The sequence below is a fragment of the Ochotona curzoniae genome, unplaced genomic scaffold, assembly GCF_017591425.1.
Source record: "Ochotona curzoniae isolate NIBS_2020 unplaced genomic scaffold, NIBS_Ocur_1.0 contig_3520, whole genome shotgun sequence".
Taxonomy (NCBI): domain Eukaryota; kingdom Metazoa; phylum Chordata; class Mammalia; order Lagomorpha; family Ochotonidae; genus Ochotona; species Ochotona curzoniae.
This window is the reverse complement of record NW_024465894.1, coordinates 21,969,861-21,997,422: the sequence shown is the minus strand read 5'-3', so window position 1 is coordinate 21,997,422 and position 27,562 is coordinate 21,969,861. Positions and strand designations below refer to the sequence as shown.

At 47.6% G+C, this 27,562-nt stretch overlaps 1 protein-coding gene across 3 annotated transcripts in view; it reads left to right on the top strand.

Moving 5' to 3' along the window:
- Positions 1-27,562, top strand: part of BANF2 (BANF family member 2) — a 55,386-nt gene that overhangs the window by 7,848 nt on the left and 19,976 nt on the right. The window contains exon 1 of one of the 3 annotated variants that reach the window (XM_040981811.1): positions 7,828-8,030. The exons of the other annotated variants lie outside the window; for them this stretch is intronic. The gene's annotated coding sequence lies outside the window, so the exon portion shown is untranslated. Of the gene's footprint in view, positions 1-7,827; positions 8,031-27,562 lie in introns of those variants that run through there. 3 annotated transcript variants of the gene reach the window in all.

Below are 27,562 nucleotides of genomic sequence, written 5' to 3'. Positions count from 1 at the left end.
CATGGTGATATGGTAGAACAGCACCTTGAAGGGCTACATTGGCCTTCCCATCTTCTCCTCTTTCGAATACATCCAGCTTGCCTTGCATAATCTTTTTTTTTTTAAGACTTATTTTCATTTGAGGAGTAGCATGCTGTAACACTGTACTAGCCCTACCTTGCACAGTCTTATCCCACTCAAACTCTTGCCCCTGTCTTATCCTACTCCCGAACCCAGGTCCCTAAAAATGTTCGCCATCATGGCCCAGTCCCTGTTTCTGTGCCTGAAGTTTGTGAACCCCTATATACCATTGCCCACCACCCTGTGGCCAAGCTCTGTGTATTCCTATCTGTGCCTACCCCATTTCACTGCCCTAAGCATATTCTCCCCAAACTGAAGGGCATCCCCGCTCCTCTCATCTTTCAATCCTCTGTTCTGTAATCGATACAAAGTTTGCCAGTCCCCCTCTCATCTCAGGATACAGAATTAAATGGCTCTTCATGACACACCTTAAAGCTTGGGGATCAACATTGCGGCATAGTGGATGAAGCCATTATCTGCAATGCTGGCATCCCATGTGGGTGCCAGCTTCTGTCCCAGCTGCTCCACTTCTGATCCAACTTCCTGCTAATGTGCCTGGGAAATCAGAAGATGACACAAGAGGAGACCTAGGTGAAGCTCTAGAATCCTGGCCAAAGCTTGGGCATTGTAGACATCTGAGGAGTGAATTAGCAAATGGGAGGTCTCTGTCCCTCGCTCTCTTTCTGTAACTCAGACTTCAAACAAATTAAAAAAAAAAAAAAAAACTAGAAGAAATCCTAAAGCTTGCCGAAGGTCTGAGTTCTCTGTGACTGTATTTCTGTGATGACCTGTGCATTTAACTTTAAGATGTCCTTTCTCTTGTCTGCCTTATGTCACTCCCACTGCACTGTGTACATATTTCTTAAAGTTGTGCTCTTAGTGGCTTTAGGGCTGAGCTCAGGCAGTCCGCTCAGCCCTGGGCGTCTGCCCCGCGTACCTGAAGAGTATGGCAGTTGATTACTGAGTGTGCAGGACTTAAACATCGTTATCCGAGCCCTCCTCTTCCAGGTCCTTCTCTCCAGACATAGCTCCTGAAACCTGCCTTCCACAGCCACTTCATCACAGGAGGGCTCTTCTCAAACCCTGCTAATCAGCTTTTTTTTTTTCTTGATTTTTTTTAATCAGTAGAGTTTTGAAGAAGATTCTTAAAGCAGAAGAAAAAAAGTATAATAAAATTTAGAAAGGGCAATTGAGTTCAGTTCTCTGCCTTTGATCTAGCAGGCCCTTCTAGCAGCTAATAAATAGATGAAATTGTCTGGCCCAACTCAGCCCAGCCCACCTAGTCCCTGATTTGAATTGTGTTGCAGAAAAGTTAGATGTTGAGGAGGTAGCATCTAGCCTGCAACTGAACCAATATTCTCCATCAGACTGATGGTGAACATGGACTCAGAGAGCTCCAAGTCTGGGCACAGGTTAGCTAGCCAGTTTCATTTAGGCAACTTTCATTCTTCCTTCCAGTCTCATGTCTTGCAAGTCTGTAGATTCTCACAAAGCTCTTGGTGGGTGCCCTCTTTGAGGTATGTGTATTTGGGAGACAGAGAAAGAAGTCAGACCAATTCACACTAAAGTGTTTACTGACTTTCCATTCAATGTGTCTCCAACACTTTGAACCAACTGCCTCTAATAACAGGGCAGATTGAACGGCTGCTAAACCATCTGTGCCAAAAAGGCATTAAGACTGATGTCACTGTCATGAACTTTTATTTTTTTTTCTCCAAAAAACATATCCACACAAGCAAGTTTTCTCAAAATTGGGATAGTTTTATTGTTATCTGTAGGACACAAAAATAATATAGATGTGTCCGTAATAGTAGAGGAGAAAGTATCCAGAAAAACATTGGGAAAAGAATGTCATCTGAAGCTCTGGCCGCTTGTCCCGGCATTTCAACTTTTCCCCTTTCTGCGCTGTTTTCTATTTACAAAGAAGCACTGCATGAGTTAAATTACTCACCCTATGCAGAAAGGTCCTGGCTATCTGTCTGGTGGAGACAGGTCAAGGCACTGAGGAATTGATCCATTCAAGTGTGACACCCTAAAAGCTGCAGGCTTTTGGGAAGACACAGGGAAAAGAATGTTCTGGAAATGAACTGGGTGGCCACATTAGAATTGGAGGGGGGAAGGACGTTCTTGCCATGTCTGGTGTCACCCGTAGGTAGCTGGTGGCTGGCAGTGTGGACCATGGGCTTTGCAGTGCACTGATGTCACCAGCAATGGCTCAGCTCACGGTCATACCTAGATTAATCTTCCTGCAGGGCTACTGCCTCCTCCTTCAGCAGTGTGGAGCACACCCATTCCTCAACAAGTGTTTTCTTTCTCTTGGAGACAAAAATTAATGAGCTCCATTTCTGGCATGGATTAGAAAATTCCACCGTGGTGTTGGCAGGGCGTACATCAGCTCCAGAACTTTCAAGCAACCTCACAGAGAAGGCCACGAGCACCCAGGGTAAAGCAGGGCAGTCTGATCCCCTTGCTTACCGAGTGGGGCCAGAAAACAGAGCAAAGATGCTGGCAGAGAGAGGTGTGAGCTTTCGGGGCAGCTCTATCTCAGCTATTTAAGGGAATGTGTGCATCTTGGTGGGCAGCACAATGCCTATCTTATTCCCCAAACCCCTGCTCTCCAACATTGTGACTGACACAGATCCTTGCCGGTGGTGACAAGCAAGGTTCAGATCTCTGGGCAGGTGTCCTCCGCCACCGGGGTGGGAGCAGATAGCACACTTGTCTCACTGTGTGCCCTTTATACAAAACAGGTGGCAGGCAGAACTACAGACACACAGCCTGTGCCCTGATTGCCCCAAACTGTTTGTCAGTTTATTCACGAAATGAATTTTCAGCACCTATGCTTCAGTAACATAGGAGAGACAGCAGAGAACAAAAACAGACATAAACACTTGAAACAGAGATTTGGAATGGGAGATGGGTGACCAGCACTAAACAAACACAATGATAGTAAGTCCTTAATAAAGCAGAATGACAAAAAAATGATAATGGGAAGGCAGAAGCCAGTTTGACGTAGTTAGGTAAAGCCTCAAGACACTCTGAGGTTGAAGGTTGAATCATCTGAAGGAACCAGATGCAAAAGGTGAAATCTGCAAAGCTGGAGCAGCATGGGCAAAGGCCCTGCTGGGTGTGTGTGTGTGTGTGAGAGAGAGTTTCTGGGAGCTGACTGAAAGCCAGTGAAAAAGTAGAGGTAATAATCAAGAGGTCAAGAGGTTAGAAAGAAAGGCAGAGGTGAGATTCATAAAAATGCCACATGTAATGTTATAGAGTCTTTTATAGTTTGTAGAGGGCATTGAACACACACACTACGTTGCTTTAAGCATTTCGGCAAACCCACTATAGATAAGGAAACCCAGGGTGGGGATGACGTCCTCAGGATCACATTACTAGGAAGTGCAGGGATAGGACCTCTGGCCATCTGACCCAGCACCCTGAATGCCCTGGAGAACAGTATCCACCCAGCAGCAGTTTATATCATTGCTTAGAGTTTGTGCTGTGAACAACCTGAGCCAGTGACACAGCATCCTCCTTGGCAGATTGCATCTGTTTTCTCCAAAATTCTGTGCTTTCTAGGTGCTAGCAGCTGTTGGGAATACAAAGAATAAAGATATTCTCCCAGCCCTTGGTGAGTATGTGATGTGGTTAAAGAGAAACAATGTATGAAGAGAGGGTGGGTGATTAAACATAGTGTTTATTTCTAATGAGGACACTGTGGGTGACTGAGTTGGGGATGTAAGGTTTGAGCCTGAGCCTGGCTTGAATACTTAGACTGCTGGATTCACAGGCGCAAATTCATAGGCCTTCATCCCACAAACATGAAAAAGCTGGTATGTTGTAAATCACTATAAATAATTACCTCTCATAGCTTATACATTTTTTTAAAAAATCAAATTTTGTTATTCTTTTTTTTTAAAAGATTTATTTTTATTATTTTTTATTGGAAAGGCGGATATACAGAGAGGAGAGACAGAGAGGAAGATCCTCCGTCTGATGATTCACTCCCCAAGTGAGCGCAACGGTCGATACTATGCCGATCCGAAGCCAGGAGCCTCTTCCGGGTCTCCCACGCGGGTGCAGGGGCCCAAAGCTTTGGGCTGTCCTCGACTGCCTTCCCGGGCCACAGGCAGGGAGCTGGAAGGGAAGCGGGGCTGCCGGGATTAGAACCGGCACCCATATGGGATCCCGGGCGTGCAAGGCGAGGACCTTAACCACTGTGCCACCGCGCTGGGCCCTGTTATTCTTTTTTTTTTTTTTTTAAAGATTTATTTTTATTATTTTTTATTGGAAAGGCGGATATACAGAGAGGAGAGACAGAGAGGAAGATCTTCCGTCCGATGATTCACTCCCCAAGTGACCACAACGGCCAGTGCTGTGCCAATCTGAAGCCAGGAGCCAGGAGCTTCCTTCCAGGTCTCCCACATGGGTGCAGGGTCCCAATGCTCTGGGATGTCCTCGACTGCTTTCCCAGGCCACAAGCAGGGAGCTGGATGGGGGCAGCAGCCAGGATTAGAACTGGTGCCCATATGGGATCCCGGCACATCAAGGGCGAGGACTTTAGCCGCTGGGCCACGCTGCCGGGCCCATATTTTGTCATTCTATCATATAAAAAATGGAACATCCAGGAAATGTTTGACAAATCTGAGATGAGAAAATAATCATTTATAATCTCATCCATTAAAACAATTACTTGTTACAATTTAGTATATTTTCTCCTGGCGTGTCTACTGTAGATATGTATATGTTTGTGGTATATATATATATATATATTCACCTTTATTGAGGTATAAAATACAAGTTTTAAAATGTACACATTTTTAAGAGCACAGATAGAGGCCATTATTGTGTTGGAATGGCTTAAGTACTTGCCTACGACACCAACATACCATGTGGGGACCTAGTTCAAGTCCCAGCTGTTCCACTTCCTATTTAGCTCCCTGTTAATGCACCTTGGAAAGCAGCAGCAGATCACCCAAGTGCTTGGGCCCCTATGCCAATGAAGGAGATCTGAAAGAAGTCCCCAGTTCCTGGCTTCAGCCTGGTCTAGCCCAGCTATTATGGCCACTTGGAGAGTGAACAAACAAATGGAAGGGTTTTTTTTTTTTTCTCAAGATTTATTTATTTTTATTGGAAAGTCAGATTTACAGAGAAGAAAGACAGAAAAATCTTCCATCCACTGGTTCACTCTTCAAGTGACCGCAATGGCCAGAGCTGGGCTGATCTTGAGCCCAGAGCCCTCTCTGGGTCTCCCTCGTGGGTGCAGGGTCCCAAGGCTTTGTCGTCCTCAACTGCTTTACCAGTCCACAAACAGGGAGCTGGAAGAGAAGTGAAGCAGCTGAGACATGCATGAACTGGCACCCATATGGTATCCTGGTGCATGCAAGGCAAAGACTCTAACCACTAGCCTGACAACGGCGTGCCCCAAATGGAAGATTCTTGAGATATCTTTTTCTCTCTCTGTAACTTCCTTTCAAATAAAATATAAATCTTTTGAAAAAAGATTTAAAGAGAAATTGCCAGGTCAAAGGCATTTTTGTAAATGTAAGGGTATAAAGTACAAGAATGGGCATTGAGATCTGTGGTTGACAGGGCATAAACTGAGCTGCCATTCTCCTGCCGGGGCTCCATCCTGACATCTTGGAATCAGCCCAGGTGGAGTGAGTGGTGACTACCACAATGGTGGACACAAGGCTCAGAGACAATGGGCTCCATTCTTGCTTGAGCCCAGGTGAGGAGAATTGTGGGGTGCCTTCTCTCCTAAGAGTAATGTGTGAGAGCAGTAAGTGAATCCACCCGTGGCAGTTCCAGAATTTCTGCACATACAGTGTCTAATCACAGGGTGATGAGAACTGTACCAGAAGATTTTATTGTCATGCAGGGTCTCCACTTGGATTATGTGTTTTGGGGGACCCTCCTTGGGAAGAGTTTATTCAGGAGGGAGGAGTTTAAGATGAGAACTAGGGCCCCTTTGAAGGCCATGGAAGAGTTGGATTAATCCTGCTGTAGTAGGCCATCTTCTGCTATTTCCCTAGGCACATTAGCCAAGAGCTGAATCAGAGTAGAGCAGCCAGGACTTGGGCCAGCACCCATATGGTGCTGTCAGTGTTGCAGGTAGTGAGTTAACCCACTGTACCACGATGCTGGCTCCTGCCTTCATATTATTTCCAGAGGAATTGTTTAGGGGGTGGAAAGCAGGAAGAATTTCTGTAGCATGTCAATCTCCCACAAGTAGTCCGTTATGGCCTCCCTGTGCAAAAGAAAAAGTCCTGGTTACCTTCCCTGAGTCAATTAATTGTTGCATTTCCTCAGGGCATCTTTGATGAAACTCCAGTGGGCAACCAGCAGACATGTCCATGTGCCCGCTGACACTCACCAGTCTTGCCCAGAAATTGGAAATGATACCAAGTCGGTTTATACATTGGTGCCTAGAAACAGCCCCTGAGACCAGGATTTCAGTGGAAGTTGTTTGAGGCATCGATGCAGAAAACACCAGCGGGGAATTGGAAAGGTGTGATGGGAGGAAGGGGCCACAGAAGCTGTTCTTTCACCATAGTTGACCCCGTGGACACAGGTCCTGTGGGGGCCTCTGGGAGGTGGTACAGAATGCGCCTGCAAGCTGTCCTACCTAGCAGGGCGGAAGCCAGAGTGTCTGGCTACCCACTGCCAATAGTCACTACTTGAGGACATTTCCTGGGAGGCTTTAGTTCCTGCACTTGAAGCTGCCTGCCTTTTAGGCAAGGTAGATTCCAGCAGCTCAAGACCCCACAGACAAAGACCAGCAGGTGCTTGCAGCTGGCGTAGTAATGACCTTGGTAATAAGGCCGAGAGGCTAACAACAGCTGTGTCTCCACAGTACTTGGTTCTGACGATGAACAGATCCTTAATAAACAACACAGTTTGGACCTGAGAGCTGAACTAACTCTGGCTGCAGAGCTCTGGCTCCTGTCGATTCTCCTGCTGTGCCTGAACATGGCCATCCACTGGCAGTGCTGCCTTCCAGCCAGATCTGGGAGGCCAGCGTCCCTGTTCCCAAAGTGCACCCCCTGACCCACCAAATCAGGAATGCTGGAAGTGGATTCTAATCAATTCTGACATTTGACGCCCACTGTTTGCGTCTCTGAAATCTAGGGCGACCAAGCAGAGTCGTTTGCTCTTTGGTCAAAAGGCTCCCAGCCCTACCCCAAAGTAAGAAGAAAAAGGAGCTGGAACTTCTGGAAGCCTCTAACACTTTGCCCCCTTTTGTGAATTTTTCTCTTCTTTGAGACTGATTAAATATAAACTGTGCCTGATTTATCAGTTGCTTACAGTGTAAAGTAGCCCAGGCATTGATAACATAGAAGATAACCCAAGGGACAACTCTGTTGGACTGAGCCGCGGGGAGAGGGGCAAGTCTGATTTATGTTCCTGTTTGTTGTCCTGAGCTAATATTTAAATTCTTTTGTTTGCTCTAGGCCACACCAGGTGGATAGCAGGGGAAAAGTCAGGGGTATGCCAAAGTAAAAACTACTTTGGGATTTTAACTCAATCGCAGCCAATGAGCAGAGTTAGAAATACTCATGTGAGTTGATTTCAGTGGGAAAAGTGTTATTTAAAGAGATAGGCTTGTTTTAATCAAGTTAATTCAAGCCAAGCAAGTACAGGAACCATGGCAGTAGGGTGGTTGTATCAGCATCACCTAGGCTGCGTGCCAAACACAAGACACTCGCCATGTGGCAGACACACCTCTTTGGTTCATTAGCAGGGCTGGTTGAGAACAGCTCCTGGAAGTGACCATTTCTCCTGGGCCCTAACGTCAGGAGTCCCAGCAGGCCCTCCTGTGGTGTGACGTCACAATGTAGTGAGTCAGGTGCTTGGGACTGGTTTGTCCCACAGGCCCAGGGCCTGTGTAGAACCTCCTAGGGCCGGCCTGCAGTGACAGATCCACCAAAACGGAGGCCGGCTAACCTGCTGCCACTGAAGTTTGGGTGCACCTGGTGAGTACAGAGAACACCCCCAGCCCTGGGGAAGGAGATGCAGCCGATAGCTGGCTGGTTTAGTGCTTTGGGTCTCATACTCACCAAACAACCTTGGATGAGACAAACTGAGAGCCAGGAGGGTTCCAAGACAAGCCCCAAAGTCTTCTTAGGAAAGCTCACTCACCTTGAGCTTCTTGCCACTTCCTGCTGGGTAGCCTTGTGCAGAAAGTAGTACTTCATCATCCTCAAGCCTCAGTTTGCTACCTGTGCCAACCAGCTCCCCAGGGCAGAGGTTACCTGTGTTCCTAACCGGCAGAGTGCCGCTGCAGGTAGTAGGTGCACTGGGGCATAACAAATGGAAGCCTCCCTCCACTAGAGTGTGTCCCACTCACTTTCTTCCCATTGATGCCTCACATTTGGACTACTTTAAAATCCAGTTCCCCATGATCCCCCAGGAAATCAAATCCCTTACCTTCCCTTTAGGACAAGGTGTTAGAGATGGGGATAGGAAGTAGCAGATGGGTTAGAGCCCTGGAAAAGGAGACAAGTAGAAGAAGGTGGCTGGCATGAGGCAGGGACCACAGCCATCTCTGGAGGATTGGGCCCTTCTTAGAGAGGCCACCAGCAACTGGTTAAGAGGTGGGTTATGGACTGAAGACATGAAGACAACTGTATGGATCAGTTCAGAAGCAACAGGAGGCAGAGCCAGCCTCCCACTGGTTAACTTCTTCCTATTTCCCCCTGTCCATGCATGGAGTTTCTGCACCTGGAGGGACTGCTTCCCTGTTTACAAGTGCTCACAGGTCCTGACAGCAGCAGCAGCCATGGCTTTCCAGGGTGCCCGTGGCACTAAGCCAGAAAGTGGTGCTTAACCGTCCATCCTGTCTCTTATGTGGTAAACTGAAGTCAGCCCCTGCCCTAAGACACAGGTGGTTCACAAGTGTACTGATAATGCTTGAGCTCCATCTGATGTCCCGCTGAAGGAAAATAGTGCAGGGGCCAGAGCTAGGGTTGGTGGCTCTCTGCCCTCATCCGGAGAGGAGGGAGACAGCGAATGCCACCTCCACTGTGTGTCTGACCTGTGTCATTGCTCCGTGAAGTGGTGTTCTTGTGCTCATTTTATAGACATACTAACTGAGAACTCTGTTCCATGTTAGGTGCCACATTCAGTCAGGTACATGATCTTGGAATGCATACATTATTAACTATCTTCAAGTTTGTGTGCTTAGCAACTTTGTAAGGCAGCAGGAACACAGGCAAGTGGGAGGCCATCCATCCATCAGCATCACTGAGAATGGGATTATTTCTGTCTTTTTAAGATTTTATTTTTACTTGAAAAACAAGATAGAGCACAAGACAGATCTTCTATCCACTGATTGACTAAATAGGACTAGGCCAGGCTGAAGCCAGGAGCCAGGAACTCCATCCAGGTTTCCCATTGTGAGTGGCACAAGCCCAAGGATTTGGACCATCTTACACTACTTTCCCAGGCACATTAAGAAGCTGTATTGGAAGCAGAGCAGCTGGGACTTGAACTGGTGTTCCTGGGGATGAGGGAGTCATTTGATAATGCCTTAGAAACCTCAGTCTGAGGAATAGTGTTCCAAGAATGTTACTTGAGTGGTTTTTATAGTTCTGAGATGTTGCCTGTTGTTACACCAGGGTTGAGAAATCTTTCCAAGGTCTGTTGGCTGACCAAGACCACTTTAGTGCATCCACAGACCCAGGAACATATTGCAAAGCTTTGCCAGTTAGTGTAGTCCTATGCATTCTGCCTTCCATCTTCTGACAAGGCACTCGATATCCTTTGCTGGCCTCAGGAATGGGCTTCTTGAGATAATTCAGGAAATGGGCCATAGGGTCATTTTAAAAATGGTTATTAAAAAAGAATCACAGAGAGGACAAGAAAGGGAGATCTTCCATCTGCTCATTCACTCCCCCATGACTGCAATGTCTAATGCTGGGCCAGATCAAAGCCAGGATCCAGGAGCTTCATCTGGGTCTCCCATTTGGGTGCAGGAATCCAAGCATTTTGGCCATCTTCCACTGTTTTCCCAGGCCATTAGTAGGGAGCTAGATCAGAAGTAGAACAGTTGGAATTTGAGCCATCACCCATATGGGATACCATTGTCACAGATGGCAGTGTTACCCACTATGCCACAATGCTAGCTCCCAGAACGTCTTAAACAAATATTTGCCAGTCCAGGATTGTATGATTCTGGGCCTCAGTAGTTTTCTCACTTTCCATGTTTGAACCTGGTTTTTTCCAGGATAACTGCCAGCTTTGTGTTAGAGCTGAAAGGAAATGTAGAGTTCAGCTGGGCTTCCCAGTGGGGCCAAGATGAGTAGGAGGAGCCAAGGCTGATTAAAGTCCAAGGCCAATGGCACCCATTCACAGAGTGAATGTAGTTGAATGAATGAGTGAATCAATAAAGGAACTCTGGGAACCTGAGAGCCAAACAGCCCTGTGCCCATCTGTCTTCCTCACCTGACTCTGTCTTTTTCTTTTTTAAATATTTATTTTATTTTTATTACAAAATCAGATATACAGAGAGGAGGAGAGACAGAGAGGAAGATCTTCCGTCTGATGAATCACCCCACAAGTGAGCACAACGGCTGGTGATGCGCCAATCCGGAGCCAGGAGCCAGGAGCCAGGAACCTCCCCCAGGTCCCCCACATGGGTACAGGGTCCCAAAGCTTTGGGCCGTCCTCCACTGCTTTCCCAGGCCACAAGCAAGGAGCTGGATGGGAAGTGGAGCTGCCAGGATTAGAACCGGCACCAACATGGGATCCTGGCACATTCAATGTGAGGACTTCAGCCGCTAGGCCATGCCACCGGGCCCCTGACTCTGTCTTATAAGGTGGTGACTCAGCTACCATTTACTGAGTACCTACTGTATGCCAAGTGCCTTCCTAGAGATCATTTCTCCACTAACGCCATTCAGGGTATCTCATCGTGTCCCCATTTCCCAGATGAGGATGGTTATTAGGTGACTGCCCTGTGAGGGGATGTCACAGATGTCATCAATGCCCAAGCAGGTCTCCTTGAGTCCCAGCAGAACTGATATTTCCACGTGTGGCTTCCCTCTCCTGACTTGTCTGAGAAAGCAACATTCTTTCTCATCCTTTTCCCAAGACAAATTGGTTGCCCGAGCAATGTTTCAAGGCCCTCATAGACTGTGTCCCAGCTGACTCAGGGCTGCCTGTGGGCTCACCTGGTTTGTTGCCCAGGCCTTTTGCTCTGATGCCATGAGACCCAGCAGCCGTTTCCACACCGGCAGATGTTAGGTGCCAAAGAGGCAAACAGCTTCGGCTAATTGTGGCAATTTCCCTTCTGTGCGTTGCCCTGAAATAGTAGCCACGCTCTGTTCTTTTTGGTTTTGTTTATTTGTTTTTTTTTTTTTTTCACATCAGGGAGTTCCAGATTGGCAGCATAAAGGAGGCTGCAGAGAAGGCAGGCGGACAGACCTCTTTGCTGCCAGTTGCCACAGATGAGATCTTGCTCATGCTCTTTGCATAAGGCCTAGCTTCTTACTGCGAGTACTCTGGTGGACCTGGCATCTTGCCGTGGGTAATCTGGAGGCACAATCAGACTGGAAGAGCCTCATTTAGCCCTGGGGAAAACCAGAATCTCAAAGAGTTTAATGAAACACCAAGCCCAAGGGCACTTAGTTTAACCTTGAATTTGGATCCTGGTCTATTTGTGGTGTGTTCTGTAGCCAATGCCAGCTGATAGAACTTCCATCAACATTAGCAATGTTCTCTATCTCCACCATGCAGCATGGCGCCCACTGGCCACGTGCAACCGCTGCACAGTGGGACCGAGCAGCTACATTTGAGCTTATGTTCAGTTTTGAGTTACTCAGCCCTGTGTGGCTTGGGCTGCTGAGCTGGACGCAGCAGCTCCAGCCCTTGCCAACTTCTATGACTTCATCTCTGATCTCATCCCCATCCTCCTATCCTCCTCCCCAACTCCCCATACTGTGCACCCCCCTCCCAGACCTTCTGTACTTGACGACTTTGGCCTGGGCATGTATGTCCCTCTAGTGGCATTGAGCTCCCTCTGAGCATTTCACAGTCCATCCACTGGATAGACCCAGGGAGAGATGTCCCCTGTTTTTCTTAAGTAGCTTCCCCGTCCTCCACATCACTCCTCACCTCTCTGAAACCACATGCTTGGACCTTCCCTTGTCTGTTTCCATCTCCTGAGCGAGTGCATTGGTCCCACCAGGGAAGGTCCTCTGCCCTGTTCCATTGCTGCACTGGGAGCAGCACTTGCCGGGTGTGCAGAATGAGTGAGCCTCCACATGTGGCTGAGGAACAAGCATAACCACAGTGCAGTAGCCTCTAACAGCCAGCACCAGGTGTTTCTCCCAAGCCTCTGGGCTGGAAATTGGAGTGGGGCTCAGCTGTCTGTGATGTTGGAGAGGGTCAGTGACTCGGCTGTTTTAGCCAGAACCTGAACATGGCACAGGCTTGCGCCTCTGGGCCCACCAGGTGGCTTCTCTGTGTTGGGGTCTTGGGTTTCCTTGCAGTGTTTTCCTCCATTACATAGTATTGGTGCAGCCAGGCATTTAGGGGCACTCTGATTCCAGGAGAGCAAGGCCTGGTCACTTCTTGGTGGGTTGGGATGTATGCCTGTGCAAGGAAGGAGGAGTGGCAGACATTGTGGTACAGTAGGTGAATCACTGCTTGGGACACCATTGTCCTATACTGGGACACCTGTTTGAGTCTCAGATACCCTGTATTTCTGATCCAGGTTCCTTGCTAATGTGCATAGGAGGTGGCAGATCATGGCCCATGTACTTGGAGACCTGGCTTCAACCTGGCTGAACCTCAGAAGTTGAGGTCATTTGAGGAGAGAATATTCATTCTCTTAGTGGGCATGCAGACCATCTAGGGGCAAGTTAAAATGCAGGCTCTGTAGCTGGGTCTGGGAGGGAACCAGGAAATGCCAAGGTTGCAGAGCCACAGGTTGCCCTCAAAGTGGCTGGGCTTATTATAAGTACCTCGTGTCAGGCTTGGCCTTGTGCTTAGCACTGTTTTGACCTTGTTTGGCACAGCAGTGACCCTACAAGGTCCGCCCCAGATTAGGCATTGCCCACTCTTGCTGAGGTCCCCGTGATCAGCCCTTTCTCCTTGGCACCTGGGTTGGTGCCCACACAGTCCCACAGGGTGACTATTTGCTTCAACTGCCAAGCTCTTCCCCTCCCTCACCTTCTGCACACCCCCTAGCACCTTTCTTTTTTGCTTTCTCTCATGTTGATTCTCATCATGCCCCTTGCCAAATAGATGAGATAGGTTCTTTCCATTGCAGGATGTTAGAGCCCAAGCTCCAGCTGCAGAGGTCCCCAACTCACAGTGGCCACATTGATGATTTCTCAACATGACGATGATGTGGATTTGAAATGTTATGGGTGGACACCAAACTTACATTTTGATTCTTTGTCCTGCTAGCAATGCACTGGATGTTATCCTGAGTGGCTGCTGGAAAGTGTTCAGCAGCAGTCCCGCTCCAAGTCAGCCATGTGGCCATGAAGGAGAATAACCACTACTCTACAACGTGCAACATTCCATAGATTATGAGACATGCAGCACTTCATTATACATTGGCTTGGTTTTAGATGGCTTTTGCTGGCTGTAGGCCAACAAAGTATCTTAAATATATTTAAGGTAGACAAGGCTAATCCATGGTGTTTGGTAGGTTAGGCATTTTGTTTTAAGATTTAGTTGATGGAGCTTGCATGATGGCTCAACCAACTAATCTTCCACTTGCATGCGCCAGAATCCCATATGGGTGCTGATTCATGTCCTGGCTGCTTCACTTCCCATCTAGCTCCCTGCTTGTGGCCTGGGAAAGCAGTGGAGGGTGACTCAAAGCCTTGGGACCTTGTACCTGCATAGAAGACCCAGAAGAAGCTCGAGGTTTCTGGCTTTGGCCTGGCCCAGCCACCAATGTTGTAGCCATTTGGGGAGTGAACCAACATATGGAAGATCTCTCTCTCTCTTCCTCTCTCCAGAACCTTTGACTTTTGAATCAATAAAATCTATTTTTTTTACTGCCAGAAATAAGGGGATATTGTGGAGACCCAGGTTGGCCAGATAAGCAGATATGTATTCTTTTGTTCTGGCTGAGAAAGTAGAGGCCAGGCGTCTTGCAGAGTCCAAAAGACATACAGCTAAACAGCCCCCTGATCCTGTCTTCTAAGTGGCTATCAAATTCGAGAATTTAAGCCCCAAAAGGAACTTGAACATTGGCCAAGTGTCTTCCACGCAACACTGGTACAAGGTGTAGCAATTGACATTACTTTAAAAGCCGAGTCACTTTGGGAATTTAGGACACTCCAGGTCAGGCTAAGTCAGCAGTCCCCTGGCTATGCAGAACTTATCAGAGCCTTCATTATGTTATCTGGGTGCACTGTGAATTTCCAACCAGAATGGATGGAAGATTAGGGACTTTGGGTGGATAACAGTCACTGTCAGTCTACTGTACTTATTGTACAGATGAAGCGACTGAGGCTAAGAAAGGGAAGGTGACTTGGGCAGGGTCATGTGATTGCAGCAAGTAGGTGAAGGCACCCCGAATGCCCCCTCACCCCTCCCTGGAACACGTGCCTCTGAGTTGTAGGACAAGAGAACTATTGAAAAGCACAGGGAGCATTGTGGGTCTGGCCTTAGGTGAACACAGCCACCCAGGCAGTGAAATGATGGCGCTGATGAGGGCAGAAGAGGCTCAAAGCTTGGCTGAACCTGCAGAAATCAGTGCCAGGCAGACGTGGAGGGAGCCAGGCAGGAGGCGAGGGAGGGAAAGGAATATTCCTGGAGCCCGGCAGGCACTTGAAAGCCAGAGAGAGCTTGTGCGTCAGGGCTGTGCTGTGCTGACGCCAGGGCAGCCGCTGGAACAATCCTGTTTTTGAGAGCCTCTGTGGGCACTTCAGATGAGCTTGTTCTAAGACTCCCAGTGACCCGCTACAGGCTTTGCCCTGACCCACATAGACAAAGAAGAGAGAAGCAGCTGTCAGTCGGCTGCCTGGATGCACAGGTGTTTGTGTGAAGGTTTCAGCTCTGGTTCATCTCCCTGGCACGCACACGTGAGCTTGGCAGTGTTGATACCCTCCTTCAGCCTGGGTTTGCCTCTGCTGGCCAATGAGGTTAACATGAGTTCCTGTCTCCCAGCTCAATTATGAATAGTAAATAAGATAACATCTGTGAAATAGCAATGTGCCTGGTCCATACAGGGAAAGGACTCCTTAGGTGGTAGAGGGAATGGGGGCATAGGAGCAGGGTCAGGTGTCCAGCTCGTAAGGAGACAAGCCAAACTCAGTGGCATGGCTGTCTGTCCCCCTGTACCACCACTCAGAGCTGTAGCCATCGGTGAGCACAGAGTGCTGCAAGCAGCTCTCTCAGCTCTTCTCTGGGAAGGAGAAAGGGTGGCAGGTGTGTCTGCTTGGTCATTTCCAGGTGACTCCATCCCAAGTCCACGCAGAAGGCAGGTTTTGGGGATGGTGGTTAAGATGCTACTGAAGATGCCTACGCCCTATACCAGAGTGCCTGGGTTTGAGTCCTGGCTATGCATCTGATTATAGCTTCCCGCTAATGCACCCCCACACACAGCAGTTGGTGGTTCAAGAGGTTGAGATCCTACCACCAATATGGGAGACTTGAACTGAGTTTCTGGCACCTAGATCTTGGCCCAGCCCAGCCCAGCCCAGCCCAGCCCAGCCCCATGAGTTGCAGACATTCAGGCAGTGAACCAGTGGATGGGAGAGTTCTCTGTCTTTCAGAGTACCTGATTTGAGTTCTGGCTCTGCTTCCAAACTATAATGCCCTCCCTGGAAGGCAGCAGGTAGTGACTCAATGACTTGGAGATCCTGATGAAGTTCCTGGCGCTGGCTTCAGCCTGGCCCAGCACTGGCTGTTGCAGACATTTGGGATGTGAACCAGAAAATGGAACATCTGTCTCTCTGTGTCACTTTCTCTGCTTTTAAATAAAGTGAAAATAATTAATGTAAAAACTTTTTGAAATCTAATTGTTGGCCTTCCCTGGAAAGGCTCACGAGATCGGATTCCTGGAACCTACATTGCAGAGAGGGACCTACTTGCTTGTGATAAGGCCACAGCCCACACCATTTATAAGATTTCCCAATGGAGGCCAAGTGTCAGTCCTCATTTCTGCCTGCCCTAGCACTGGTTTGGCTCACTGATTTCATCCTTCCTTTTATTTGCTTTGTCCCTCAGTTTTTACATTTGTCTCTCCATCCTGAACTTTTAAGAGGAGCTCAAGAGGGTGCTTAGTTTCAAAGCTGTCATTGAAACTGAGCCCTTGCAGCTCCAACTCTTCTCTGGCAACCCAGCGTGGAGAGGAAGCCTCCATTGGAGCGGAGCACCATCTGCCCGGCTGCAAACACAGATGCCCTTTCCCCTGAGCAATGTACTTAATGCTACTCACCTAAGGGTTCCCACACAGCCACGCTTAATATCTGATGACTACCAAAACAAACAAAAGCACTGAAAATTATTCCTGTAGCTTCTGTCAGAGAATTCTCAGATAATAATGCACTGAGTGAAAGTGACAGTAGTCTTCGGGAAATCCTTTCTTCATGACCTTGGGAACTTGGCTTTGCAAGGAGCAAATCAGAAAGACAGATCTCTTGGGGCCTGTGTTGTGACACAGCATGTAAAGCCGTCACTTATGAGGCTGGCATCCCATGTGGGCATTGGTTTCAGCTTAGCTGCTCGACTTCTGATCCAGCTTCCTGTTAACATGCTTTGGGAAGTAGTGAAGGATGGCCCAAGTGATTGGGCCTCTGTACCCAGGTGGGAGACCCAGAGGAAGCTCCAGGCCCCTGGTTTAGGCCTACCCCAATCCCTACTGTTGTGGCCATTTGGGGAGTGAATCAGCAGATGGAAAATTTCTTTCTTTCTTTCTTTCTTTCTCTCTTTCTTTCTTTCTTTCTTTCTTTCTTTCTTTCTTTCTTTCTTTCTCTCTACTCCTCTCTGTAACTCTTCCTTTCAAACAAAAAAATCTTTTAAAAAAAGAACTCTCTTGCTGAGATCTGCTTTCTGAAGCCAGAGCCAACTAGCATCGTGATTTTTTTTTAAGTCTTGAGTATTTGTGTTCGCAAAGATCAGGCAAGCCACTCTGAACTGATATCTTTTGCTTTTGAAAAATGTTGTTTAAGGGACAGATAAAAAGAGAAGGCAGAACAAGCAAAGAGCCCTGAGCACTCTTTAAATGCCCACAACAACTGGCCCAGGGTCAGAGCTGAAGCTGAGAACTGAGAACTCAATCCATGTCTCCCGTGTGGGTGGTAGGGAGCTAACAACATGAGCCGTCATTGCTGCCTCTCCAAGTCCACGTGGGCAGCTGACCTGAAGCTGGAGCTAAGAATTAAACCGAAGTACTGCTGATGTGAATACAAGGCATTCCAACCAGTGTCTTAATCCCTAGGCCAGATGTCCATTTCTTATACCAAAGCCTACATGTCACCTACTTAATGCCCACTCAATGAAGTAAGACATGTGCAAGTGGAGGGGGCTCCTAAAAGGCACCAGGACTTAAAGCGCTGAGGACCAGCAGGCCAGGGCAGTGTACACAAGATGTGAGAGCAGAGGGGCCAGCACTATGGTGGAATAGCCCATATGGGCCTTGGTTCAAGGCCTGGCTGTTCCATTTCCAATCCAGCTCCCTGCTAATATGCCTGGAAAAACAGCAAGAAATGGCTCAGGTCCTTGGGCTCTGCACCAATGTGGGAGACCTGGAAGAAGCTCCTGGCTTTGGATTGCCTCAGCTCTGGCTGTTGCAGCCAGTTGATTTGGAGAATGAATCAGTGGGTGGAAGATCTCTGTCTCTCCTTCTCTGTAATATGCCTTGCAAATTTAAATAAATGTTTTTTTTTAAATGTGAGAGCAGAGCAAAAACACAAAGGTGACTCGTTAGTGAAGCATTCTGTCTGGCAAAGAACCAGAGGAAAACAGAGCTTGTGGGCCTTAAATATCTTAGGAATGGAATGAATGTAATGCTACAACACCACACATCACACAGTTCCACCCGCACCTTTGCCACAAGATGTCCCTCTGCTGGCCGACAGCCAACTGCTGCAGCCCTGTTTGTACCCATGTTGTGCCCATGTGGAAGAACTCAATCCGGAGGAGAAGAGGAGGATGATACAACCACCCAGAAGTCCAGTGTGAACCTTTCTTAAAGACTCAGACATTGTGGCTGGCATTGTGGCTTAAGCCACCACCTGCAGTGCCTGCATCCCATAAGGGCACCAGTTTGAATGCTGGCTGCTAATGTGCCTGAGAAAGTGGCAGAAGATGGCCCATATGCTTGGGCCCCTGAGCCCACATGGGAGATCTGAAAGAAGCTCCTGTTTTCTGCCTTTGGCTTGCCCCAGCCCCAGCTATTGTGGCCATTTGAAGAGTGAACCAGCAGAAAGATCTCCCTCTTCCTTCTGTACAACTTTGCCTTTCAAAGGAAGAAAAATAAATAGAAAGAAAGAAAGAGAGAGAAAGAAAGAAAGAGAGAGAGAGAGAGAAAGAAAGAAAGAAAGAAAGAAAGAAAGAAAGAAAGAAAGAAAGAAAGAAAGAAAGAAAGAAAGAAAGAAAAGAAAGGTGGAGGAAAGAAAGAAAGGTGGAGGAAAGGAAAAAAAGAAGAGGACTCAAATGTGAGTCTGAAGCACACTGAGGCCAGTCACTGTATCTACCCGTTAACTAAGGGTAAAGGTAGAACCCATCTATTCATGTAGACTAACATGTTCAATGGGATGTTACATATGGAGCGCTTGAGACAGTATTCAGTGAGCCTCAGTGAGCTTTGGCCACTCTCTTAGGCTGGGGTCCCAACCCTGAGAACTGAGTGTAGGGTGTGCATGATCCTGACTTAGCATGTCTTGAGCACGCAGTGATGTAGGAGCAATGTGCCTTCTGCAGGGACTTACAGTCCTTTTAACTTGGATGTCACTCCATCACCAGTCAAGGAGTCTGTGCTGTTCACTGGTAGGGAATCTCAATGGTCAAGACAATGAGGGATGGAGGGAGACAGGAAGGGGAAGGAGACTACCATGAGAAAGTTACTGCGGTAGCCATCGTGGCTCCTCCCACTAGCTACTTGGGGACTGAATGCTTATCCAGCCACATCTGTCACTGACTGGGGTTGCTCCCAGTGGGCTGTCACCCAGCATGGGCACTCAGTCTCTCTCACAGTGAACAACCAGGAGTATTCACCAGGGGAGCCATGAAAGGGCATGGACATGCTGAAATCACCATTGTAGAGGGCCGACATTGTGGCACAGCATATTGGTCCTTTGACTGCTTTTGGCATCACATTTGGGCACTGATTGGAATCTCAGTTGCTCCACTTCCTAGGCAGCTCACTGTTAATGCACCTGGGAAGGCTATTGAAGAAGATTCAAGACCTTGACCACCTGCAGCCACATGGGAAACTTGGAAGAAGTTTCATCAGATGGGTACACTTGTCCAACAGCACCAAGTTAATACTAAAGGTTAGGTGTAAGTGGCCATCCGGGGCACAGTGGAGGCTCAGCCACAGCAAGCCTCTTCCATCTGGATTTGCTTCTCCCAGTTGTTCCCTTTCTCATCTTAGGAGTCAGACAGGCACCAGGGCTTCTTCCAAGACAAGCAAACTTACTGAACTGATATCCTCCCTCGTGTTTGTCCTCAGGGCAGACTCTTGTGACAGGGCCTGCCATATGATTACCCTAGCTACATGTCCTCAGTTTCCTCTTGAGGTCTAAGCTGTATGAGGCTGTGGCTTTCTTTTCTTTTCTCTTCTTTTCTTTTCTTTTCTTTTCTTTTCTTTTCTTTTCTTTTCTTTTCTTTTCTTTTCTTTTCTTTCTTTCTTTCTAGATTCATTTATTCTTATTGGAAAGTTAGATTTACAGAGAGATGGAAAGACAAAGATCTTCCATCTACTGGTTCACTCCCCAAGTGGCTGCAATGAACAGAGTCAAGCTGATCTGAAGCCAAGTGCCTGGAGCTTCTTCTGGGTCTCCAACGCGAGACCAAGGTCCCAAGGCTTTGGACCATCCTCTACTGCTTTCTCAGATCACAAGAAGGGAGCTAGGAGGGAAAGGGAGCAGCCGGGTTACAAACCAGTGCCCATATGGGATCCTGAATTTTGTGTGCAAGGCAAGGACTTTAGCCACTAGGCTATCGTATTGGGCCCCGAGGCTGTGGCTTTCATCAGAGCCACAGAGGAAGGACTGAGGGGCTGGCCCCACAAAGCCTAAACCCAACAGAAGGATGGCTGACCCTGTCCTTTCCATGCTGGCCATCTGGAGTTAGGAGTGTGGTTAGGTCTAGGGGCTTCTGCCCAGTCAGACTGTGTGAGACAGAGTTGCCAGGTGACATTAGGATGCTCAGTTAAATTTCAGATTAATTATGAGTAAGATGTTTTAATTCATTAATTTTTTTTTTTCAGGAGGCAAAAGATAGAGCTCCTATTCATGAGTTCATTCCCCAAATTCCAGTGTCAGCTAGGCCTGCACACAGACCGAAACTGGGAGGAGGAAACTCAATCCAGGTCTCCCATTTGGGCGGCAGGAACCCAACTTCTTGAGCCGTCCCCTGCTGCCTTCCAGGGGAGCATTGGCAGGAAACTAGATTAGAAGTGGAACCAGGATTCAGACCAAGGTACTTGGGCATGGAATGCCTGAGTCCCACTGGCAGATTTCACTTCTAGATCTGCTTGAATAGTTTTCTTAGTGTGTCCTGTGAAAATCTATGATCTTACTGGGACTAAAATATGTAGTAGCTGCTGTTGTAGTGTCAATTTGAGCTCTGGCTACTCTGCTTCTAATCCAGCTCCTTGATAATGCACCAGAGAAGGCAGCAGAAGATAATACAAGTATTTGGGTCCTTGTGCTCATATAGGAGACCTGGATGGAGTTCCAGGCTCCTGATTACAGCTTGGCTAGGCCCTGGCTGTTGTAGCCCTTTGACTAGTGAAGCGCTGAGGCAGGGAAGATCTCTTTCTCAAACTCTCCGTCATTTTGTCTTAAAAAAAATTTTTTTTAAATGTGATTTAGTGTTGATATGAAATTCGGGTTTAGCTGGGCACCTTGTTATATGTCCTAAATCTGCCGGCATGAGCTTGCCTGGACAAATGGGAGAAGAAGTGCACTGGGATATGCTCAGGAGAGCACACAGCAACTTCCAGAGAGGCTGCAGGCAAGGGGAGCCGCTTGCCCCCACATGGTCTCTCCTGGGTATCTTCCTCTAGGGCATAAATTCGTCATTGGAATCACCTTGACCTTAGGATATCTCTGAAGTCACGGGTACAGACTCATTCTGACTGTATTTTCCTATGCTAAGGAAATGCCCTTTCATGCCTTTTCTTTATGCTTGGGCACCTCCACCTGCTGGGGAGTAGGGACATGCAGACCAGGGGAAAACGCTCATGTCTTGTGTGGCACATCCTAGAAGCAGAGCCTGAGGGGACATCCCCTCCCCCGCAGTGTATGTGCACGTGGCTCAGCAAGGGAAGTAGACACTGTGTCAGGTGAGCTGCCTTTTGTCCGATTCCAGCCAGAGACCTTGAGATGATGGGCTCTGATCTGGGACTTGCATATCTACAGGTTGATAGCCTTAGGCAAGAGTCTGGTCAAGCAACCTCCAGCTCCATGGTGAGGAATAACTGGCACCTGCAGCAGCTGGGCTGGGTACACTGGCTGGTCAAGGGGACTTGGGCGTGGCAGGAACAGCACATATACTTCTGTCTCTTCAGACAATCCCCACTGCAGTGTCAACAGGCAGCTTCTGCCCGGGTTGACCTGGTGAGTCCGCTTAGGGCTGGCTCTGCCCTTCCCCCATCCTCTTCCTAATGACCTACAGACACACAGCTGTAAGAGAGAGGGTGGGGGCAGGCCCTTGTGTCTTCCTGGCAGTTGGGGCAGGGAATCGCACACTGAGGTCTGTGGATGATGGTGATCCTGTGTCAATCAGTGCTCACTCCTTCACTCTGGGAGAGCTGCCTGGGTGTGCCAGGTTGCAGCCTGCAGCCTGGTCACTTGGTGGTAGCTGTCAAGGTCCCCACTCATGGGACCTCTTCATCTTAACTCCAGGGGGTGACTCTTCAATCCATGCCTGAGAGATCTTCTGCCCTGCCTGACCACCATTTGTGGCACTGCCCCCAAGTACTTTGGACACGTCCCTGTCCTTGGCATCTGCTTGTAAGCCCTGGGAAGCAGACCTCTCCCTCTCATGTACCATGCCCTGTATTATCCCCACAGTCCATCCAACAGTCCAGACTCGGCCTCTGGAATGCAACGTGTCTGCCCACTTCCGGATTCTTGTCCCTCTGAGGAAAGGTCAAGTCCCTGCCCCCACTGCCTACTTCCCAAACATTGTCATTTCCGCCTTTGCTGGAAGAGGCTTCTGTGCATCATGGTATGAGCTTACACCTTCCTTTTTCTAAAATCCATGGGGCAGAGAAGGCTGCCCTCTTTACTCTTTCTTTCTCCTGGAGCAGTGGCTCCTTCCCAAGTGGCATTCTCTCTAGGATTATCCTGGCAAAAAGAAGTGCACGCATAATGCTGGACTGGGGAGCAGTGTTTGGCCGGCCTCAGGCTGTGGTAGGCATCTGGGGAGTAAACTGGCCTGCGGGAGCTCCTGATCTCTCAATAAATAAGCAAAGACCCATTTAAAAAATAACTACACTCTACTTACAAGAGAGTGCACATGAAGAGGTTCGAGCGATGTAAGGACACATGTGTTCCTAACAGTATTACCCTAAATGGCCAAAAAGAGTCAGTTGATGGGTAAATGGATAAGCAAGACATGATAGCCCTTCGCTTCTGTGCAAATAATCTGAATTAAAAGTTGTTTTTAAAAATGGCAGCAATACTGAGTAAGTTCAGATTCTTCGATCCATATTCCTTCAACAATGTAACAGCTACAGTCACATAGCATTTTAATTGTATTCAGTATTAAAAGTAATCTAGAAAAGGGAGTACATGGGTAGATTTCCTGCAAATATATGCAATATAAAGCATATATAGAGTGAGCATCTGTAGATTTTAGTACCTAGGGGCATCCTGGCACCAGTCTGCTGCAGCCACTGATAGGTGACTGTGTATGCATATGGTAATACTATTCAGTCGTAAAGAATTTGCATCCTGTGTCAAAGCACAGATGTGGCACTGGCAGTGTCTGAGTCCACTTACTTGAGGTAGCCAGTGTAGTCGAATGCATGGAGACAGAAGGTACAATGTGGTTGCCAAGACCTGGATACTGGGCCATGAGGAGGTGTTCACTGGGTGTAAAACCCTTCTGGAAATTGATGATACAGTCATGTGACTGCACCATACAGTTAAGCTGCACAAGTAAAGATGATTAAGGCGTAACCTTTTTTGTGGTACATTTTACTACAATGAGAAGTAAAAGGTGAAGCAATCGTCCACCTTTGGCGAAGGCAGATGTCTTGATCATGAAGGGCAATCGCGTGCATGTGACTATTCTTGGTAGAGCTCAACAGATCAGCTCCAGATATCTTGCAGGCAGCAGGGCCCCACAGGGAAGGCAACATAGCAAACTTGCAAATGCTTGAGAAAAATGGAACTGAAGGGCAGGTTTCTTTTCATGCAAGACATTTTTGCAACCAATGTATAGTTTGTTAATATGCATTTTACCATGATGATATGCACTATTATTATTTTTTCAAACATTTGTGTATTTCAAAGGCAGAGTTACAAGAGTGCAGAAGGAAGAGATAGATCATCCATTGGTTTATTCCCCAAATGGCCACAACAATCAGGGTTGGACCACACTCAAGAAGCCAGGAACTGCATCCACGCCTCCCACGTGGGAGCTGCAAGCTGCACTAACATGCATGAACTGTAAAGCGACAATGCCAAAGGGAAGGGATCACCTGTCCCAGAGAATCAGCAAGCGGAGAGCAGATCAATTTCATGGGCTCCAGACTCTGCTTCAAGGACCATCTGGGTCTGACAGCCAGAAAAAAAAATTCAAACTTTTTTTATACCCAAATAGAAATATCTTTTAAGCTGATTTTCCACAGACTTTTTAAAAACGATTTTTAATTTATTATTTTTATTTGGAAAATCTGATATACAGAAAGAAGGAGAGACAGAGAGGATGTCCTTCGGACTGTTGATTTACTCCCCTCCACAGACTTGTTGAAGTGACACCACCTCCTATTTTCATGAAGGAACAGTCCTTTCTGGAATCACCAACTAGACAAACACGCCTATCCTGGATCGGCTTTTTACCAGAAGAGGCAGTTATGTTTAGAAAGAGGGAGCTTTGGAGGCAGAGAATCATGGAGCAACAAGGTGGAGTGTGGATTGGCTGCGGAGACCACACTGCAGGCACAGTAGTCTTGCTAACCACCGTGAAACCTGCTGAGCCTGTAGTATATAGGAATTTGAATGTTTGAAAGTTATTTATTTATTTATTTTGTAAAGGCATGATGCTACCTCTTCTGTATATTAAACATTCCCAGTGGAGTCTGGCAACGCTCCCTGTAAACAATTCCATTAATATTCCTGTGGCAAAACATACACAGATTCAGACTAAGTGGGATCAGAAAGACTATAAATAGCTTCACATCAGTTCAGGCCAGGTTTGGCTGCCAACTAAGTCTCCTGTGCCCACCTGCCCAAACCCAAAGGAAAAACAAAACAAAACAAAGCAAAGAACTTCTGGTGTTCAGAGCGTTTTAGATTTGAAAAGGGTAGCAAAGGGACTGTGGCCTCTATGAAGCTGTACCATCTTAAGACTAAACAGAGATGAGCATTGGAAGGAGCTAAAACGATGAATGAGAGCGTTTCCAGTGTTCTGAGTTTTCTGCAACCCGCTCGAGGTCACTTGCTGGTGCCCAGCAAGGCTGAGATAGGGCCCCAGCCTGTCACTCCCAGCGGAAGTTGGCAATGGCTGTCTGACCCGGATGGTCCTGGTCTGAGGTTCGTAAACTTGAGTTGCACTGACTTTCCAAGTTCTCCAGAGAGGTGAGCTCTCCACTCCTGGAATCTAGTACCCCGTACTCTGTGTATCCAGTTGAATTTTCTCTGAAGGAGGCATCTACGGTCGGCCTTGGCTCTGCAGGTTCCTACATTGACCTCAAGACCTTGTCTGCAGACAGGGCTTAGTGAAATGTGGGGGAAATTCTGATGAGGCTCTGGGGAAAGTGTCATATTTGGCCCTGAACAACCAATAGCAAAAAGAGCTATAATGAAGGATGCTCATGAGCCGACCAGGAGCAAAGGAACGAAAGAACTTGTTGTGACAGTGGGAGTGGGACAAGAAAAAACAAGGAAGGTAATAATAATAATAGTTATCATTTTTATTTATTTGAAAGGCAGAGTTTGAGAGAGGGACGGAGGGAGAAACAGAGAGAATCTTCCAACCATTGTGGAACTCTCCATCCGCTCTTTACTCCCCAAGTGACCAAAGTGGCCCTGGCTGTGCCAGTTTGGAGTCAAGAGCCCAGAGCTTCTTCCAGGTTTCCCATGTGTATGCAGGGACCCAAGGACTTGTCCTGTCCTCTATTGTTTTCTCAGGTGTATTAGCAGGGAGCTGGGTTAGAGGTGGAGCAGCCAAGATTCAAATTGGCTGCTCAATTTGATGTCGGCAACCCAAGCAGAGGTTTAACGTGATGTACCACAATGCTGGCCCCACTACCTTCGTTTTTCAGAGCTGATCATTAATGCTCAAAGAAAAATGATTTCTTCTCTTCCTAATGCCTAGGCCATGAGATTAATCTTACTCTAGATCTGCAGTTGTCTGGCGATAATTTTGTGCCCAGCACAGTGCTTGGTACATAGCTCATGTTCCACAAAAACATGCTGAATGGGTGAGTGAATGAGTGACGATTGTGGCACTGTTAGGGTTGTTTGTTTTTAAATGGGGCAATGGCCCAGGGCTGGTGTTGTAGTATAGCAAGTTAAGCCTCCTACTGTGACACCAGCATCCCATATGGACACAAGTTCAGGTTCATATTCCTCAGCTTCCAACCCAGCTCTTTGCTAAATGCACCCAGGAAAGCAGCTGAAGATGGTCCCTCCACCTGAGAGACCCAGGAGAAAGTGTTGGCTCCTGGCTGTGACCTGACCCAGGCTGTTGCAGTCATTTGAGAAGTGAACCAATGGATGGAAGATCTCTGTCTGTAACTCTGCCTTTCAAATAAGTAAATATATCCTAAAAAAAAAAAAAAAAAGGATGAGTTGGTGGAAGGTGCAATCCCAACTTAAACTGAATTAAACAAAACCATGTCTTTGTTTTTGATCTTTTTTGTTTTTGTTTTTGTTTTTTATGTTGCTTAACATAGCTGACAAACCTGGGGTAGATGCTTTCCAGGCATGGCCAGATCTGGCCATGTGAGTGATGGCTGTCCCCTGCCTTCTCAGGTGAGCTCACCTCAGGTGGGGCAGGGAGGGCCAGCAGCAGGCTCTGCTCCCAGCTGAGCCATCCTCCCAGAGGAAGCAGCCCCTGGGACGGGGCGGGGGAGGGAAGTAGGAGAACATTCTCCAGCCACGGATTCCTGGGGTACACTATGAAAGGCAGGTCTGGTGATGACTACCTGAGAGCATGAGTAGCATGAGTTTCTATCCCAAGAAGGAGAGGGAGACAGAGAGAGGTGTTTCTCCTTCCAGGGTCCTCCGGGACCCTTAGCAGCATGCGGATAACAAGGCTAGCCTCATTGCAAAGCAACACCACCTCCCTTCTTTTTATTCTTTCTCCCTTGTTATTCTTTCTTCTTCTCTGACCTGAGGTGGGAGGTGAGCTGTAGGTTTAAGAGTTGGGGGAGAGGTGCAGGGCACCAGGAAGTGGTACTGACCACCAGACAGGGATTCTTCAGAGCCCAGATGTGGGAAAGCATGGGAGAATGACAGCTGCCTCCAGCCTGGCCCCTTCCACCGCCCTCATGAGGAGACCTGGGGCCCTCCCAGCCTCAGCAGGCACAATCCCAGGATCACCCCCTGACCTTGGTGAAGGACAGCTGCCCTGCTTTGGTGGTGTTAGAGATGGATCTTGGGCTTTCTTGTACATCTGCTTGGCTTGGAAGAATTTACTTTCTCTGTCTCTTGGAGGCCTTAGCTAAAGGGTGTGGGTACTTGGGGGACAAGACTGTTTTGAAATAAAGCCATTGTACTAAAGAAGCATGATGTAACTAAAAGAGAGATCATTTCATTCCCTTCATATAATCATGATATTTAGCTCAGAGCTTCCTGGTAGACAGAAAAGGGAAACAGGATATTAAAACTTTTTTGGAGAAAGTTTTTTTTTTTTCTCCTTGCAGTTAAGATGCCCAAAGAAATATGTCCTGTGGGAGATATTATAAAGCAAAGTGTAAGTCATGGCATTCTCAACAATGTTATAACAGATGCAGAGTTCTTGCTTTGTGATGTTTCTTCTTACCTCAAAAAAGAGGAAAGAAGGGATAGCATTGTGGCATAGCAAGTAAAGCTACTGCCTGAAACACTGGCATCCCGTATGGGCACCAGTTCATGCTCCAGGCTGCTTCCCATTCGGATCCCTGCTGATGACCTAGGAAAAGCAACAGAAG